The 17,702-nt window shown below is 46.4% G+C and overlaps 1 protein-coding gene across 4 annotated transcripts in view; it reads left to right on the plus strand.

The window, feature by feature from the left end:
- Window positions 1-328: 328 nt before the first annotated feature.
- TSNARE1 (t-SNARE domain containing 1) overlaps window positions 329-17,702 on the plus strand; it is a 472,184-nt gene continuing 454,810 nt past the window's right edge. For 2 of the 4 annotated variants that reach the window (XM_032688116.1, XM_032688100.1), the window contains exons 1-2: window positions 352-402; window positions 16,546-16,639. The gene's annotated coding sequence lies outside the window, so the exon portion shown is untranslated. Of the gene's footprint in view, window positions 403-16,545; window positions 16,640-17,702 lie in introns of all 4 variants that reach the window. The other 2 variants (XM_032688083.1, XM_032688091.1) reach the window with 2 other exon arrangements.

Raw genomic sequence — 17,702 nt, forward strand, 5'->3', positions numbered from 1 at the left:
AGACTAAAGCCCCCCAGCTCCCTCAGCTGCTCCTGGGGGTTCCCCACGTAGGGCTGGGAAGGGAGGAGGACCGTGACGACGAGGAAGGTGGGAACAAACACCACCCTCCTGGAGCTGCTCCCCAGGCGCTGCCACGGCCGCGCCCTGAGGCGGGAGGTGCTGAGCGTGGGCGGTGCCCATCTGGGCCGTTCCCTCCTCCCATTGGCGACCTGGTGAAGGGGAGGGACACCGCGCCGCGATGCACCCTGGGAGCTGTAGTCCACAGTGGCGGCAAGCGGCGGCAGTACCATTGGATGAGGACTACAAGGGGGGGGAGAGGGGCGGTCACGTGGTGTGAGGCGGGCGGGGCCGCGGCGGTCACGTGATGTTTGGGTGCCGGCGGTGACGGGCGCGCGGCGGCAGGTGAGGGGCGCGCGCCGGGCCGGCCGGAGGGACACGGGACGCGGGGACAGACAGACAGACAGGGCTGAGCTGGCACAGGGGCGGTGTGACACGAGGACAGGGCTAGCACAGGGGGTGTGCGACATGGACACAGGTTTGTGTGTGACCTGGGGACTTGGGGACAGGGCTGGCCCGGCACAGGGGGTGTGACATGGGGACAGGTGTGCGTGTGGCACGGGGACAGGTGTGTGTATGAGAGGGGTGAGTGTGACGTGGGGACATGGGGACAGATGTGTGTGTGTGACCTGGGGACATTGGGGCAGGGCTGGGCTGGCACAGCGGGGGTGTGACATGGAGACACGGGGACAGCGCTGGCACAAGGGCTGTGTGACACGGAGACAGGTTTGTGTGTGATCTGGGGACTTGGGGACAGGGCTGGGCTGGCACAGGGGGTGTGACGGGGACAGGAGTGTGCATGAGAGGGGTAAGTGTGACATGGGGACATGGGGACAGGTGTGTGTGTGTGGCCTGGGGACTTGGGGACCGGGCTGGGCTGGCACTGGGGGGTGTGACATGGGGACAGATGTGGGTGTGACATGGGGACACGGAGACAGAGTTGGCCTGGCACCGTATGTGTGACAGGGGGTCAGGGCTGGGCTGCACTGAGGGTGTGTGACATGGGGACAGGTGTGTGTGTGACATGGGGACTTGGGGACAGGGCTGGGCTGGCACTGGAAGTGTGTATGACATGGGGACAAGGCTGGCACAGGTTGAGTCTGGTACAGGGACAGGTGTGTGCCATGGGGACTTGGGGACAGGGCTGAGCTGGTACAGGGGCAGTGTGACATGGGGGACAGGGCTGGCACTGTGTTTGTGTGCGACAGTGGGACTGGGTGTAACTTTGTGACAATGGGACAGGACTGGCACAGGGTGCGTGTGTTGTGTTGTGTGTGACCTGGGGACATGGGGCCAGGGCTGGGCTGGCAATGGGTGTAAGTGTGTGACCTGGGATAGGGCTGGCACAGGGTGTGTGGGGGTGTGTGTGTGTATGTGTGTGTGTGACATGGTGACATGGGGACAGGACTGGCACAGGGAGTGTGTGACATGGGGACACAGGGTGTGTATGTGGCAATTAGGGACTGTGTCTACCCTTGCCCAAGGCTGTGTGTGTGACAGTAATTTGGGGGCAGGACTGGCCTTACCCAGGGCTGTGAGCAGGGAGGGACACACATGCCAAGGGTGCTGTGTCCCACAGCTGTGTCCCATGTCACCGGTGACCAGGTGAAGGTGGGATGTCTCTGCACCCACTTTAGCACTTGGTCCACACTTGTTCCACACAATGAAACCCTGATTTATCAACCTCCAGCACGACGACAACGTCGGGAACTGTTCTGTGACTGTGTTGTAACCTCACAGGCTCAGTTTGAACCTCACAGAGGGTATAATGATATTTATTTACTATTTTTTTCCCACTTCCAAGCTGAGTCAGGAAGTTTGAAGCAGTGGGATGGATGTGGAAGTACAAGGAGAGGAAGTAAAACCACTTTTAAAAGTACAAAGCACCACTTTCTGCAGCGGTCCTCGACTGCAGAAACTTTTTTTTGGTTGCTTTTGTACTTTAAAAACTGTTTGTGGTTGGAAGCTTTTCATAAAAGCTCCCCTGAGCTGCTTGGTACAATTAACCTCCGGCATCTAGCACCAGGGTGGACTTTTCCAGGGGAAACCTCCTGTTCCCACAGAACTCGGTGCCTTTGTGTGCAAATCAAAAAGCAGAGGGTTTGGGAAACCTAAAAGCACGTTTCATTCTGCCACCAGCACAGTGAAAATGTGCTGGAAAGCCTCTGCTTTTTTGCATTTGGAGTTTTCCGTGACATTTGGAGCTCGAGGTGGATCCTCATGTCTGGAAGTGCTGTGGAAACAAGCAGTTGTTTGTTTGTAAACCCCGGGATAAGGCAAGCGTGGGGTGGTGGCCTCAAGGGTTGCTTTGTGCTTCATCTTGCTGAATCCTGAATTTTTACTGGCTTTGTGGTGTGGGGTGGGATAGATTGACTAAAATATGGAGGTTTCTCTCGCTCAATTTTTTTTATTCTGTAGCAATAAGGTTTATATTTTATCCAGCATTTATCCCCTTTTCCAGGCTGGTATTTCCCTTTGCAGTGGGGCTGTGAACATTCAGTGTCTCATCCTGCCTTGGTGGTCTCTGTGTTGTTGTGGTCAAGGTGCCAATACAGGTCTTTAAATCACAATGACTTGGGCCAGCTGCTCTCTGACCCCTCAGTGCCTTCCTGCCCCACCGTCTTCACCAGCTGTGACGTTGTTTTCCAACTCATCTCAGCTCCAGGTTGGATTCTAGAGTTCTTCTAGGGTACTAATGGAATCACAGAATGGCTTGGGTTGAAAGGGACCTTCAAGATCATCCAGTTCCAACCTCATGCCATGGGCAGGGACACCTTCCACTAGATCAAGTTGCTCCAAGCCCTGTCCAACCTGCCCTGGAACACTTCTGGGATGGGGCAGCCACAGCTTCTCTGGGCAACCTGTGCCAGGGCCTCTCTATCCTCACAGGGAGGAATTTTTTCCTAACATCTAATGTAAATGTTCCCTCCTTCAGCTTAAGATCATTCCCCCTTGTCCTACCACTCCATGCCCTTGCGAAAGTTCCCTCTCCATGGTATGGAGACAGATGGTTCAGGTCTTTAAATCCCCAATGACTCAGGGCAGGTGCTGTCTGACTCCTTGATTCATTCCTGCACCACCATCTTCACCAGCTACAACGTCCTTTTCCGTCTCATCTCCAAGTTGGTCTCTGGACTTTTTCCAGAGTGCTAAATGTGCTAATTCCCACTTTCCAGTGATCAGCCAAGCAATAAATAACCCTTCTTGCTCTCTCCAGAGCCTCCCACCTTGCTGATTTACTTGTGTTTATTAATACAATTAAGACTTAGCCCAACCACCACTGATGAGGCTTTGATGGACATGGGAGAGGCTGAGCAGTGCAACCACATGTCCTGCTTCCATCCAGGCTTCTGATCTGGATCTCCATCCCTGTTTCCTCCTGACTTGACTTGGTGGTGAAACCCTGGCACAGGTTGCCCAGAGAAGCTGTGGCTGCCCCATCCCTGGAAGTGTCCAAGGCCAGTTGGACAGGGCTTGGAGCAACCTGGGCTAGTGGAAGGTGTCCCTGTCCATGGCTGGGGGTTGGAACTAAATGATCTTGAAGGTCCCTTCCAACCCAAATCATTCCATGATTCTATGATTGCACATTATTTAGCTGAGATTCCTACAAAAACTAGAACAGAGATTTCAATATTAAAGTCCTTTATTCCCATCCTCTCTTGTGCAGGAAACGTCATTCCTTTTCTCACAACTCTCTTGATTTATTTTTTTTTAATTAAAAATATTTTAAACCTCTCATCATTTACTCCCCCTCATGCACCTCACAGGTGTGACCAGGTCTCCAAGTCTTCTCTGGACCTGGAGAATCTTTACTGGGAGAGGAGGAGAAATACTTCTGTGACTTGAGAAATCTGAACATTGATATTAGAGCACTTCAAATCTAATTAAAAAAGAAAGAAGGAGTCAAGCTTAAAATGAATGAATCTGTGCTTCCCCTTGCTTATAAATATATATATCAAATGGTATTTTGAATTGTTGGTTCTTCAGGGATTTCAGGGATTTTTAAATAGCAAGTGTGAAAGGGTAAATAATATCAAGATAAAAATAATGCTTTCGATTCCCTGCCTGTGCCACGAACACATTCTGCTCGATGGAAGTGGAATGAACTGTTGAAAAAAGTCTAATTTACTTTTCCCATCTTTGTTATCCTCCTTCCCACACTTCAGCTGGCTTGGGAAGCGAGGTGGGTTGGTGGATTTTAATGGGCCTTCTGAGAGTTGCTGGTGCTGCAGGGGACCGTGGGAATCCATGACACCAGAGGGTTCTGGGTGGGCAGGAGGAGCCTCTGAGGGTGTTTTATATAGGGTTGGAGTTGTCATCAGGGCAAAGGCTGCTCTGGAAGGGACCTGTGTGTCTGTGTCTGATCCCTGTGAGACTGGATTGATGGATTGATGGATGGATGGATGGATGAATGACTGACTCAGTCCTTCCACCCAGGACATGGTTGGTCATGTGTTTCCACCCGTGGTGTCAATCCAGGCTGGGGGATGAACAGATTGAGAGCAGCCCTGCCCAGAAGGACTTGGTGGTGCTAGTGGATGAGAGGCTGGACATGAGCTGACAACGTGCCCCCACAGCCCAGAAACCAGCTGTGTCCTGGGCTGCACCCAAAGCTGTGTGGGCAGCAGAGAGGGAGAGGATTCTGCCCCCCCTGCTCTGGTCTGGTGAGACCTGCCTGGAGCACTGCATCCAGCTCTGGGGTCCCCAGCACAGGAAGGACATGGAGCTGTTGGAGCAAGTCCAGAGGATGCCACAAACATGATCAGAGGGCTGGAGAACCTCTGCTCTGGATGGGAGAGCTGGGGGTGTTCAGACTGGACAAGAGAAGGCTCCAGGTAGACCTTAGAACCCCTTCCAGTACCTAAAGGGGCTCCAAGAGAACTGAAGAGGGACTTTGGACAAGGGCCTGAAGTGATATGGCAAGGGGGAATGGCTTCAAACTGAAGGAGGGTAGATTTAGATTCAATATTAGAAAGAAATTCTTCCCTGTGAGGGTGGGGAGGCCCTGGCACAGGTTGCCCAGAGAAGCTGTGGCTGCCCCATCCCTGGAAGTGTTCCAGGCCAGGTTAGATGGGACTTGGAGCAACCTGGTCTAGTGGAAGGTGTCTTTGCCCATGGCAGTGGGTTGGAACTGGATGATCTAGGAGGTCCCTTCCCACCCAAACCATTCTCTAACATTAGAACGTGTGCATTTACCTACAGCATGATCCATTCAGTCTAAATATACTCCAGCTCCTTAAACATGAGCTTAACTCACAACTCAAGTATTGGGGTGTGCCTCCGTGGTGGTTCTTGGGGTGTGGGGGGACATACTGCAACTTGTCCTACAGTGGCATCACCAACCTTTCCAACTGCATTTTATTTTGCAGCAGACTTTTTGACATGTACAAGTACAAACTGTGGCCACAAACTTGCTTTGGTGTTAAGATTTGCAAGGTTGGAGGGAAGCTCGTGCCCATCACTTGATGTTGAGTGCTCAGAAAGCTTCCTAGAAAATTTGTGCTCTTTTCCTTCTCCAAAGGAGCTGGAAGTGTGTGTCTTTTGCTGTCAGAAGGGTTATTTGTGGCTTTTAATAATGCACTTTATTTCCAAAGGAATATGGGTGAGATAAGAATCCTACTCCCTATTTTTTTTTTTTTTTCTGCTTGCCTTGCAAACGGTGGCATGGAAGATTAAAATACTGCAAAAGAGTTAAATTAATCTGATTTAACACTTGCAGGGAGGTTTCTATTTAAAACCCTTTTTCTTCATAGTGTCACTAGTCAGGAAATTCAGTAGGCAGGTGCCATCTCTTTGTTGCAGTGCATGGGCACGTCCCTGCTTTGCAGTGTTTCTGATGGTGAAAAAAATAGCATTTAACTTTAAAAAAAAAAAGAGGCAGGATGGATTTTTTTTTCATGCCTATTTTATGTGCAGCTCCATTAAAAAAAGCGAAGATTGCATTGGTGATCAGTTGCTTTTTTAAATATATTCTGAAGATTAGTACAAAAAATAAGAAGAACTGGTATATCAGCAGGTGGTTTTTAATGTTTTTTTTGCTGGGATACAGAGCTGTGGGAAAAAACTCTCCCAAGGGCACTTGAGGTGTGTTGGCTGCTCATCTGCTGGGATGCTCCAAGCAAAATCCAGAAAATATTTTCCAGCCTCTCCTTGAATGAAGTCAAACCAGGCTGCAATACCTATAGTTACATTCTTTTAGCAAATTTGCCTTTTTTTTTTCTAAAATAAATGCTTGTACTGGGTTAGGTGGTGATTTCTTCCCTCTCCCTGTCATCTCTTCCCTAAATAAAAGCAGAAAATAACTGCAAAACGTTTTATGCTCTTCACTGTGTAGCGTTTGTTTTGTTCTTGTCCTCCTCCCCCTGCAAAGCCAGGAGTTGCAAAAATACAATTTTTTTGAGGTTATTGAGGACTTTATTTGTCCTCCTTCCCCTTGCTGTGCACATTTATTGTGATTCTAGTCTTGAATAACTTGGCCATGTATTTTTTTTTCCCCTTGTAGGATTCCTCCATCAGCTGGTGCATGGAGTAAAGGAGTGCAGGAGACAGCCGTGCTGTAGGATTTAATCCCAAAGCTGTTGCCATAGTCCTTATTTCTGCAAAATAAAACATTTTCTTCTTCCATGAGAGATTTTGGTCATGCTCATTGCTGAGACTTGTTGCTTTTTTTTCCATTTATAATGAATCTTCTTGTGATGCTTCTGCGTGGAGGAGGGAGGTACCTCCCTTATTTTCCTACATATGGAAAGAAACCAGGCAGATTTGGAGGTGTTGTGACCCAAATTTTTGGTTTAACCCATTTCTTCGCTGTGTGAGATGTCAGAGACTCAAATATGGTATGAGGGAACTCCCAAACCTGCTATTAATGGCTGCTTTGTGAAAAATCCCATATGAGCAGCTTGCTCAGGAGCCCTGGCATGGAGGCATACAGAGCCAGGAATGCTTTTTTCCTTAGTCTTTCTTTCCCTCCCCTTGAAATTGCCATATTATTTGTGGTAGGACAAGGGGGAATGGCTTTAAAGTGAAGGAGGGTGGTTTAGATTGGATATTAGGAAGAAATTCTTCCCTGTGAGGGTGGGGAGGCCCTGGCACAGGTTGCCCAGAGAAACTGTGGCTGCCCCATCCCTGGAAGTGTCCAAGGCCAGGCTGGATGGGGCTTGGAGCAACCTGGGATAGTGGAAGGTGTCCCTGCCCATGGCAGGGGGTGGAATGGGATGATCTTGAAGGTCCCTTTCAACCCAAACCTTTCTGAGATTCTATGATTTACCAGCATGTGACATCCCTTGACTAAGACCACAGTCCTCATATGATGGTGGTGCCTGTCCAGCTCGTGTGCCCAAATTTTGAGGTGTCTTAGAGGAGAAAAAGGTCTTGAGTGGTTTGGGGAAGACTTGGATGATGCCTTACTGGGTCTGCAAGCTGTGCAATAGCAGCTTCAAGTTCAGAATCATGGAATGGCTTGGGTTTGGGATGGGACCTTCAGGATCATCTTGTCCAACCCCCTGCCATGGGCAGGGACACCTTCCACTAGCCCAGGTTGCTCCAAGCTCCATCCAACCTGGCCTTGGACAGTTCCAGGGATGGGAGGTTTTCAGGACCAGAGGGAGCAGTGGTTGTAACCAACTGTACATAATTGCAATTATGTTTGAGCTGAATTATTAACAAATGCTTTTCAGCATCCCATATCCCAGCCTGGAGATTTTCCTTATGCTCCAAGCTCCTCTAATTTAGGAGAGAGGAGAAAAAAAATCCCTGCTGTATATCTGTTTGGAGTGGGGAGAGTCAATGAGGTTGCAGGAATGGTCTGACTTGCTGGGTAACACCTTGTTCAATAGAACACTGCATATGCCAGATTTTCTTGTGGAAGCTGAACATTTTCAGGTTTTCCTTCCTGCAAAGTGAATCAGGAGCTAAACCTTAATACAGCTTTTCATGTTATTTTTCCCCCACTAAACAACTGATTTGTGATCCCTTGTGACACTATTAGCTTCCCAGGCTCTCATGAGAACCTCCTAATTTCTAAAATACCTGATTTATACAAGTTTAAACACTCTGTTAGATAGCTGGAGATGTGATTCACCTTTCCCAAATGTTTTGATGTCTTCTGTCTTCTGCCTGATGTATTCCCCAGCTGCTCTCTTCCCAAGTGCCTGTTTCTGCTGGAGAGACCTCAATGTCAGTCCCATCAAATATTCTGCAGGTAGTGGATGGCCAATCAAAAAGTATGAGAAATTAAACTTACAAATATATGTATATTATTAAAAATCAGTTAATTTTTCTATTATAGTGCATAGGGTCATATATATAAAATTCACTTATTTAAAATAATAATGGGTGTGGCTTTGTTTGCTTTTATGCCCTGGTTTTTTGGCTTTTGTTTTAGAGAATTGAAAATTCCAGTCTTTCCTCTGCTGAATGTCCTTTGGATTGGTGCAGGCAGGGTCAGGCCATGATGAACACTCATAACTGTGCCCAACCTCCTGATGCTCCCCCATCCTCTGAAGTACCATCTCAGGCAGGTTTTAAACTTATCCAGAATTGTAGTGAGGGTGAAAAATCAAGTCACTTTACTAGATCTACTTTTCCTAATGATAAATAAGGAAAAAAGCCCCAAAAATATTAAAATAGTGGTGCTTAAATTATGTTGATGCTACTACATGTTCCTGCTTTGATTTCTCAGTGTCAAGGACCTTCAGCTTCCATTAACAGCAAGTGCTCAAACATGGCAGTAGGTGGCAAAATGTGGGTGTTGAAGCCCCAGAAGTGCTGTCCTAAGCTTTTTTGACACATTTTAGAGAGCAACTGTGTGCTTTGCAAAGCCCTCTTGAGTATTGATTGGGGAAGTTTCATAGGTTTGGGTTGTTCTTCTAAAAATATAATGGATTCCAGTCCTTGCCAAGTGCCCAAACTGGTCCCTTGGAGAGGCACATGGTGTGAACAGGACTGTGGTACTGGAGTAAACCAGGATTCCTTTGAATTTGAAAAAGCAGATTGACGGTGTTGCTGCAGATATTTTCCTGATGACCATCTTTAGAGCCTCAAGCAGATGTGTTTCAGAGAATCCTAGAATGGTTTGGTTTGGAAGAGATCTTTAAGATCATCTTGTTCCAACCCGTGCCACGGGCAGGGACACCTTCCACTAGCCCAGGTTGCTCAGGGCACCATCCAGCCTGGCCTTGAACATTTCCAGGGATGGGGCATCCACAACTTCTCTGGTTTCTTCTCCTTTGACCCAAACACGGGGCAGCGGAAGAGACTTCAATTCAGTGTTGGTTTTTATTTCCCCTAGTGGAAATACTTGCAGGTTAATTGCCAGGATCCTCTTTCCCTGTGCATGGAAACCAAGGTCTGCTTTTTATTTTCTTTTTTTTTTCTTTTTCTGCTTTCCGTGCGCATTATTCAGATGTACCTTTGTTTCCTTTCATATATAGAGATGTCCCACAGGCTCTGAGGTCTGCAGGCTTGCTCTTGTCTCCTTGGCCAGTTTCTTTCCTACTGCACTGTGCATGTCATCCTTTTAAAAATTAATTAGAATTTCATATAATCTCATACTTGGAAGCAGAGCTGTGTGTCCTCCTCCTGTTTGTGAGGCATTTGGACACAGAATATAAAAAGAGTGTGCAGAAAGCAGCCTGGAGGTCCTCCTGTCTCCAGGGCACTCCCCTCACCTCCTGGCTTTGACCTCTTTCCTTTGGCTCCTGATAAGACCAGAAAGAGCTTTTGTGTTTTCCTTGGTGGTTCCTTCATGGCTTCTTCAGCCCCATCAGGCTGCAAGACCCTCCTGCTGGGAAGGTTTGGCTTTTGCTGCTTTTCTCTGCCAGCAGAAAGGACATTCCTTGTCAAAATCTGTGGTTCTTCCCGGGTCAGGGCAAAAATCTAATTCCTTGGAAGCAAGGGGTGGTTTTTGGGGTAAGGTGATGAGTGGTCTCCACTGATCTTTTACTTGCAGATCATAGAATGGTTTTAGTTGCAAGGGACTTTTCAGGCCGTCTCATTCCAACCCTCTGCCATGGGCAGGGACACCTTCCACTAGCCCAGATTGCTCCAAGCCCCATCCAACCTGGCTTTGAACACTTCCAGGGATGGGAGCCCCTTGGCTACCTCCCTCTACAGCAGAGGGAGACTTATGGACCTGATGTCCTTCTTGCTCCTGTCCCACACCCCAGAGAGGCAAATAGTTGTCATGAGTGGGTGTTATCTCAATGGACCTTATCTCAAAACCCACCAGCTCCATGATAAAGCCCTTGTAGTTGAAGTAATGTCCTCTTGTGGTTCACCACACTCCATTTCCATTAACTTGCCATCCTGGGCAGACTGAGGCTGGTTATTTTGGCTGCCTGGATCACTTTGCAGTTTCTAAGCAGACAAGGGTGACCTTGCACTTGCTGATTTGGTTGCTCCGATGCCGTCTCCCCACGCGGCATCTCATAAATAGCTCCACTTCTCAGCTTCATTTCCCAGACCTGTTCACACCTTGCCAAAAATAATTACAACCTCTGAGACTGGGGTTTACTGGGCGAGGGGGGAGGAGGGCGTAGAAAAACCTACAATCCATGTTTTTTCCTGTGCTGTGTCATCAACGTGGTGCTGCCGGTGGGATCGGGATCTCCCTTTTGGGGCATGAATCAGGCTGTGCTGGTGTTCACCCGGTGTCACTCCCACTCTGAGCACGAGGTTTCTTTCACAGAATCAGCTGGGTTGGAAAAGACCTCTGAGATCATCGAGTCCAACCTTTGACCCAACCCCACCTTGGCACCCAGCCCATGGCACCGAGTGCCACTCCCAAGCTCTGCTTCAACACCTCCAGGGACGGTGACTCCTCCACCTCCCTGGGCAGCCCATTCCAAGGTCTGATCCCTCTCTCTGTAAAGAGACCATCTGAAATTCAGCATGATGTTCAGCAGCATCTTAAATTCACATCCCAGGCGATGCCTCCCTCACCTTTATTGCCTCCTAATGTGTTTTCCCACATCTCGTGCTCGGATAAACCTCCCGCTTTCCTTGGCGGTAAAACTGGCTCTTCCTGCGACTTTCCTCCTTCACCTGCTGCATTCCTCCGTCCTCCATCCATACATTTTCTGGTTCTTGCCACGTTTTTTTTAGCTCCTTGGAGGTCCTGGAGAGGCGGGTGGATGCCACCACTCCCAGTTTTGCTGGTGGTCATGCGTGGAGCCGGTGAGGAAAGGCAGGAATATTTTTAGTGTGCTCCGCTCAGGGGGCCGCCCACAGCCCAGCATTAAAATAATAGCGGGGACAGTGGGGAAAGCTCTGCAGCAAAATGTTGAGATGCAAATTGCCATCCTAAAAGCAAACCTCAGGGTGATTTTTGGCAGTGCTTCCAAGGCTGTGTTTGGAATAAAGATTACAGTGAAGGATCTCGCCCGCAGGGCGCACTCGGCTCATTTATCCTGGAGCTCAGCAGAGCTGAGAATTCAGTGTTGGGAGCCAACAGGGTGAAACGTGTGCACCTTTAAAAAGGTATTAGATTAGCATTGGCGAAACAAAATGTCACGTCACCTCTGTAGCTTAAATTTCCAGGGTTGCAGGAGCAATAAATTCAGTTGGATTTCATTTGCAAGTGGTTCCTGGGTGCTTTCCAAGGAAGAGGTGGCTCTGGTGGCTGCAGAGATGGTTTGGGAGGTTTCGAGGCATTATCTGAGAAAAAATGAGACTGTGCCAGATGATTCTGTGCTGCTTTGACTTTTCAAGTTGGTGATGGACAAGTTGGCTGTTGGAGACCTTGAAATAAGAAATCAGTAAAATATAAATTTCTTTTTTGTTGTTGTTTTATTGTCATGGTACAACTTCTTCTGAGCTTTGGAGTTTGTTGGGGTTTTTTTTAGCTCTTGGATGTTGTTACAAATTTGTACCTTTTGGAGGCTGGAGAGGGATGATTTTGAGTGGAAATAAAAGTAGTTAGTAGCTAATTTTTCATTCTTTCAATGGAGCATGGAAGAAGCAGGTGACTGAGACTTTGTGGGAACACATTCTGACTTCGATACAAGTTTGTGTTGATCAGATCTTAATTCACTTGTATCCTTTAATTATACATTCCAACACCAAAAGACTTTTAAATATCAAATTTTGAGGATGTTCTCTGCCAAAACTGCATGCTTTAAGTGCAGATCCTGTTGGCAGGAATCTCAGGAGCTGTTGACTTCCCTCGTTTGTATCCCCATCCTCCCTTGCCTGGTTTTTCCCTCCTTAAAAGTCAAACAGCAGTTGATAAAATAACAGAGCTCATGAGTGTGTAGCCCTGTGAAGATCAGTGTGTCCCTCTTGGATCTCACCAGAGCTGAGGGAGTAAAAGAAAAACATCTTCCTAGTTTGGTTCGGGCGTATCTTGGATCCTCTTTGTCTGTCCTTTGCTGCTTCCTGCACCTCTCTGGCATTAAATCCAAGCTGCTGGTTCCTCCAGAGCCCTTCTCCTGCTGCCTTGTGCTTCATTGGGATGTTGATTCTTCCCTCTGGCATCATGAAACTCAGCTCCTGACCTTGAAATGCTCCAAGTCTCCATCCCTCCATTCTTCCCTCTTGAGGCTCTCGCCCACGAACATTTGTAGGGATGCTCCTAATTTTCCTTGTTTTTTGGTGGTATATCTTCAGGGAACCTCACAGCTGACTGTCATGCCAGTGTTTCTGTCTTTCCAGATATTTCCCATCCAATCTACGTTCAACATTTTCTGCACTCAATCTCCTATTTTAAATTCTTTAACTCAGGAATTATCTCCTTACTCTGTGTTTATACAGCATTTAATGTGATGCAGATGTGATTCCAAAGTGATGCGTTTGATAATACCTTTAAAATTGTTGTTTTGGTAGTTAACAATCTTGAGAATGATGTCATTATCTATTTACATATATATATATATATGTATATATATGTATGTTTGTATGTATGTATATGGTGTCCAGGGACAAAAGTTAAGATATTGCAGCCTGTTAACATTTTAAAATCTCACAAATAAGAAAAAATAATAAAAAATCACATATTTTTTCTGGCCCTACTTTGTCTCCTTTGCTTATGACATCAGCTGCTTTGTGTGGGGAGACTGAAATGATGAACTCTGATCTCATCAGGTAAGAAGTATTTTTGTAAAGCTGTGCATTTAGACTAATTCTGTCTGCTGTACAGTGTGCTGAGGATTTGTGATCCTCAGCAGGCATTTGACAGATCTTAACTAGTTCTGCTCTGTCTTGTCAATCAAAATTAAACGCCCACCTCACTCCTTCCTACTTTCTCTCTCTTCCAGCCTTTTTATTTAGGTTGGTCATTAAAATTGCTCATAACCATAGAAACGAGGAAAACCCGCCCCTTACTTTCCAACTCTTTAGTGTGATATTCCTGTACTGACATCATGTGAGTTATATCCACCAGAGCTTAAAAAAAAAACCCAAAACCCCAAAACCTGCAGGTAGGCAGAGCTGTCATGAATTCCTCTCTGGAAAGGAGTTGTTCCTGCGGGTGCCAACCAAGGATCGTGTCCCTCTTGCATTCCTGGGTGGAGAATGCCGAGAGGGACATGGAGGAGAGATCCTGCTGTGGAGAAACCACCAGAGAAAGGGTTGGAGAGGGAAACAGATCTGTGGGATGGACGTGGTGGGAAGATGAGGAGAAGATGGGGCAGTGAGAAGTCACAGGCACGACGTAGCATGTGTTGATCATTTCAGTATTGGTTTTCATCCTCCCAGGTGTGCTCTGGAAGATGGGTATAATATGGATATTTCTGGAATGCTGGACAACCAGGTTTCTCTTCTTAAGGGCCTGAATCCTCATGTGGCAGGATGGGCTATTTCATGGCTTAGCTTGTTCTGGAAAATGTAAATGATTACTGATTTTTTTGCTTGTACAGGCAGTTTAAAAACACTTGACCCAAGGCTACATAAGGGTGATAGAAACTCTTCCCTTAGGAGCCATGAACAACCTGAGATTTCAGTGCTGGACTCTGTGTGCTGGAAAAATAATGCTGTTCTCATTTGGAGCAGGATTGCTCCAGGTGAGATCACTTGAGACAAATCAAATTTCCTCTCCTCCCCCACCCCCTATCTTAAATTGCAATGGATCACCTGAGTATTAGTTTTGGTTGGGATTTTTTTACAAATGGAAGGAATAATCCATCAGATTAAAAGAGTTAACTGCAGCTCCCAGCATTGCTCTATAAAACTTGCTGAATTTTGCTCCTTTGATGAATTCTGGGAACTTGGTGGAACACGGGAAGCAATACGGGGGTCAAGGAGTGACTTTCCCACATAGGTGATGGCAGGGCTGGAGGGATGGAGCTCTGAGCAACCTGGTCTAGTGGAAGGTGTCCCTGTCCATGGAACAAGATGAACTTTAAGTTCCCTTCTAACCCAGGCCACTGTAGGATTATGTGATTCTATGATCCTCTGCTACTTGTGCTGTGCTGGGACTCTGAACATGCTGAGATGTGACACTCATCAGACAAGGGGACTGGGCAGTCTTGCACTAGAGCAGGTTGATATGTATTGGAGCTGTGCACCAAACAGATATCTCCTGCTTTTACATTTTTCTAATTGATTTCCAAAAGAAAACCAAAATGCATCCACAAAACCCAGAAAAAAACCCTCCCAAGACTGTTGGATGTCAATACATAGACTTTGTTGAGCTGCCAATGTGTAGATGTCACCCAGTAGATTGGTCCTTCACTTCCTTAGATCATGGACTCCTGAAATGGTTTGGGTTGGAAGGAACCTTAAAGTTCTTCTTGTTCCACCAAGGACACCTTCCACTCTCTCAGGTTGTTCCAAGCCCCGTCCGACCTGGCCATGAACATTTCCAGGTATGTGTTAGAGGAGGAATAGGATTTGTACAATGAGTCCTCCCTCTCTGTGGTGATGGTGCACACTCTTTATATGTACAGTGATTACAGAGAGGGAAAGCTGCCTCCTTGAGAAATCACACCGTGTCTGGATATTTGGAAGGTCTCCAGGATGGAGATGTGGATTGCTCCTGAGTTAGCTGGATGTGGGAGTTTCATCACTCTCTAGAGCAAAGTTTGTCTCTTGGGAAAGGGAATTTTGACCTTTGGCCAGAGAAATAATGAGGAAGAAGGGATGTGTGTGATGTAGTAGGAGAAGGTGTTGCTGAGCAACATCTTAAAATTTAAAGGTCTTGCTTATTTACCCCGTCTTTGAAAGCCGGCGCCAGGTGCTGTACTTTAACTTAAAGGCTCTTAATGATTATTTTTCCCCATGTGTTGGAGCTTCTGCCCTTGGCTTTTGAGGGTGTTGAAATAGGTTGTGTTCATCAAAGAGGAGGAAAGGGTAATTGGGTGGTTTTTCTCGGCGTATGAAAGCTCAGGGCAGGAGCTCCTTCTTTTGCTGCTCTCTCCAGCCCCAGTGTCATCCCATGTAATTTGACTTTCTCCACCATCCCATCACGAGGAGGGATTAGAAAGCTTTGATCATTAGTCTGGGAGGCTAAGTCTTGTGTCATGATGCTTCTCCTACTTAAAATAAGCCAAAAATATCAGCAGTTTGATTAAAACACTTTCTTTGAGGAATAATTGTCTGTAATAATACTTTTATTTCCTAACTTTACACAGTGTAAAAGTGCCTCTACCTGAGTTGCCTAAGCCATTCTTTTTCTTCTTTTCTATTTTATTTTTTTATTAAAGCATAATAAACTACATTAAAAGCATCTTAAATTCCTTCTGAAACATTAGTTTCCAAATTTGGACCAATAAAAAAAAAAAAGGGGTGATGAAACTGTGTGTGGGAAATGGGTTTATTATATCATTAGAGTCTCCAGAGTTATCTGAGGTATTGGATCCTTATGGATGCTGTTCCTGAGGAGAGGAAACAGCCTCAAGTTGCACCAGAGGAGGTTTTAGGTTGGATATGAGAAAAATTTATTCATGGAAAAGGTGGTCAAGCATTGGAGCAGGTTGCCCAGGGAAGTGGTGGAATCACCATCCCTGGGAATGTTGAAAAGTCTGGTGTTGGGTCCACTTGGTTGTCCCAGTTGTGTGATTCTATCTTAGCAATCCCTTTAGCTGCACAGGCTTTCTTTTTGTAGGAAATGTAGGAAAAATGCTGACAGATTGTTTTAACTGGCTAATACTGAATATAAAATATGAGAACACAAAACAGGGGAAATGACAATGATGTGAAATCATGAATTGCAGAAAATTAAAATTACTTGCTGCATTTCACTGGGCATCCCCTAATGTTTGCACCCTGAAATTAAAAGGAAGAGGTGGGGTTGTTTTTGTTTTCTTTTTCTCTGCCTGTGTTACATTGTCAACAGACATTGTGTAGGCCAAAAGCAAAGCTTGCCTAATATATGTATATGTTTCTTTAACAAATTCACGGGGTGTGAAAACTCCCAAAGGCAGTTGAATCTAAAGACTAAACCTCAGTCTTGGGAATCCCCGAGCTTCAGACTGGAGGAAACAGAGCACATAAAGGCCTGTGTGTGCTTTTCACTTCTGATTTTATTTTTTTTTCCCCCTTTTATCTGAACAGGGACAACGCTGCTGAGCTGTGCCTTGGCTCTGTTGGGTTTTTGCTGCCCAGTGCTGAACGAGCGGCTCCACAACACAAGGGAGTAAAATTGCGGGTGAGAGATATTTGCTGTTTTCTTTCCTTGATTACCCTTCTCGTTTCAGGGCTTTTTAAAATATGAATTTGGTTGTTTGTCTCCGTGTCCCTTCATCTCATTGGAGGTGATATTGAGTGTTGTAGACCCAACCTCTGGGGTGGGTGTGTAGGAACGTTGTGGGCTCGGCACTGGCAGGTGTTCGCCTCTGGATGGTGTTTCCTTGTTTTGACAGGTTAATATGGGGTCATCTCCACCCAAATTCTTCCCCTGGGTCCTGACCTTGGCTGGTCATTAAGCTCTGAGATGTCCCACGCTCACGGCGTGTTGACTTTGAGTTGGGCTTTCTGGCCAGAGTGTTCCTGGATGTTCTCTGCTGGGAACAGATGGTCAGTGAAAGTCCCATTTTTCAAGGTGTAACAGGCTGTGTCTGGAAAACCTATGGAGTTCTTTAACAGCAGAAATAGTTTTCCTAAGCTGCATCTGTTTTTCTCACCTGGAATATCGTTAAGGGTCGTTTGTATCGTGCCAAGAATAGTTGTTTCGTGTCCTCCAGCTTAATAGGAGGAAATAAGTCTTTCCTTGGGTATTTTTTGGCTTGGTGTCTGTTCCTCCTTTTAGAATGTTATTCTAGAATTTGAAAACACAAAGGGTTTTATGTATTTATCTGAATCAATTGGTTATCTTTATTTATTGAAGAAATCTTGGAAACAAGTCCCTAAGAAGTTTTTTTTAATTTTTTTTTTTTTTTTATTTTTCTACCTCGATTTCCACAGCCTGTGGAGCACTGGCGTGTTCCAGCCCCGTTTCATAGACACAGCTAAAGAGATTTGTAATATTCAGTAAATAATATGCATAAATGATGCCTATTAATGTTCTGAGTAATTACCAACAACAGAGTAAATATGAGGTTAATGAGATTAACAGGAAAGAGGAACATAAGCCTTGACTGCACCTCCCTGTGGCCCCAGAGCTCGTGGTGGCCCCGTTTCTGTTGACAAGCCCAGCATGGCTGTGGATGCAGCAGTGCTTTTGCTGCTGTTCCCCATACAGGGCTTAATGAGTTCCTACTGCTGGCATTTTT

This window comes from Chiroxiphia lanceolata, chromosome 1 (genome assembly GCF_009829145.1).
Source record: "Chiroxiphia lanceolata isolate bChiLan1 chromosome 1, bChiLan1.pri, whole genome shotgun sequence".
In the NCBI taxonomy this organism is placed as follows: Eukaryota; Metazoa; Chordata; class Aves; order Passeriformes; family Pipridae; genus Chiroxiphia; species Chiroxiphia lanceolata.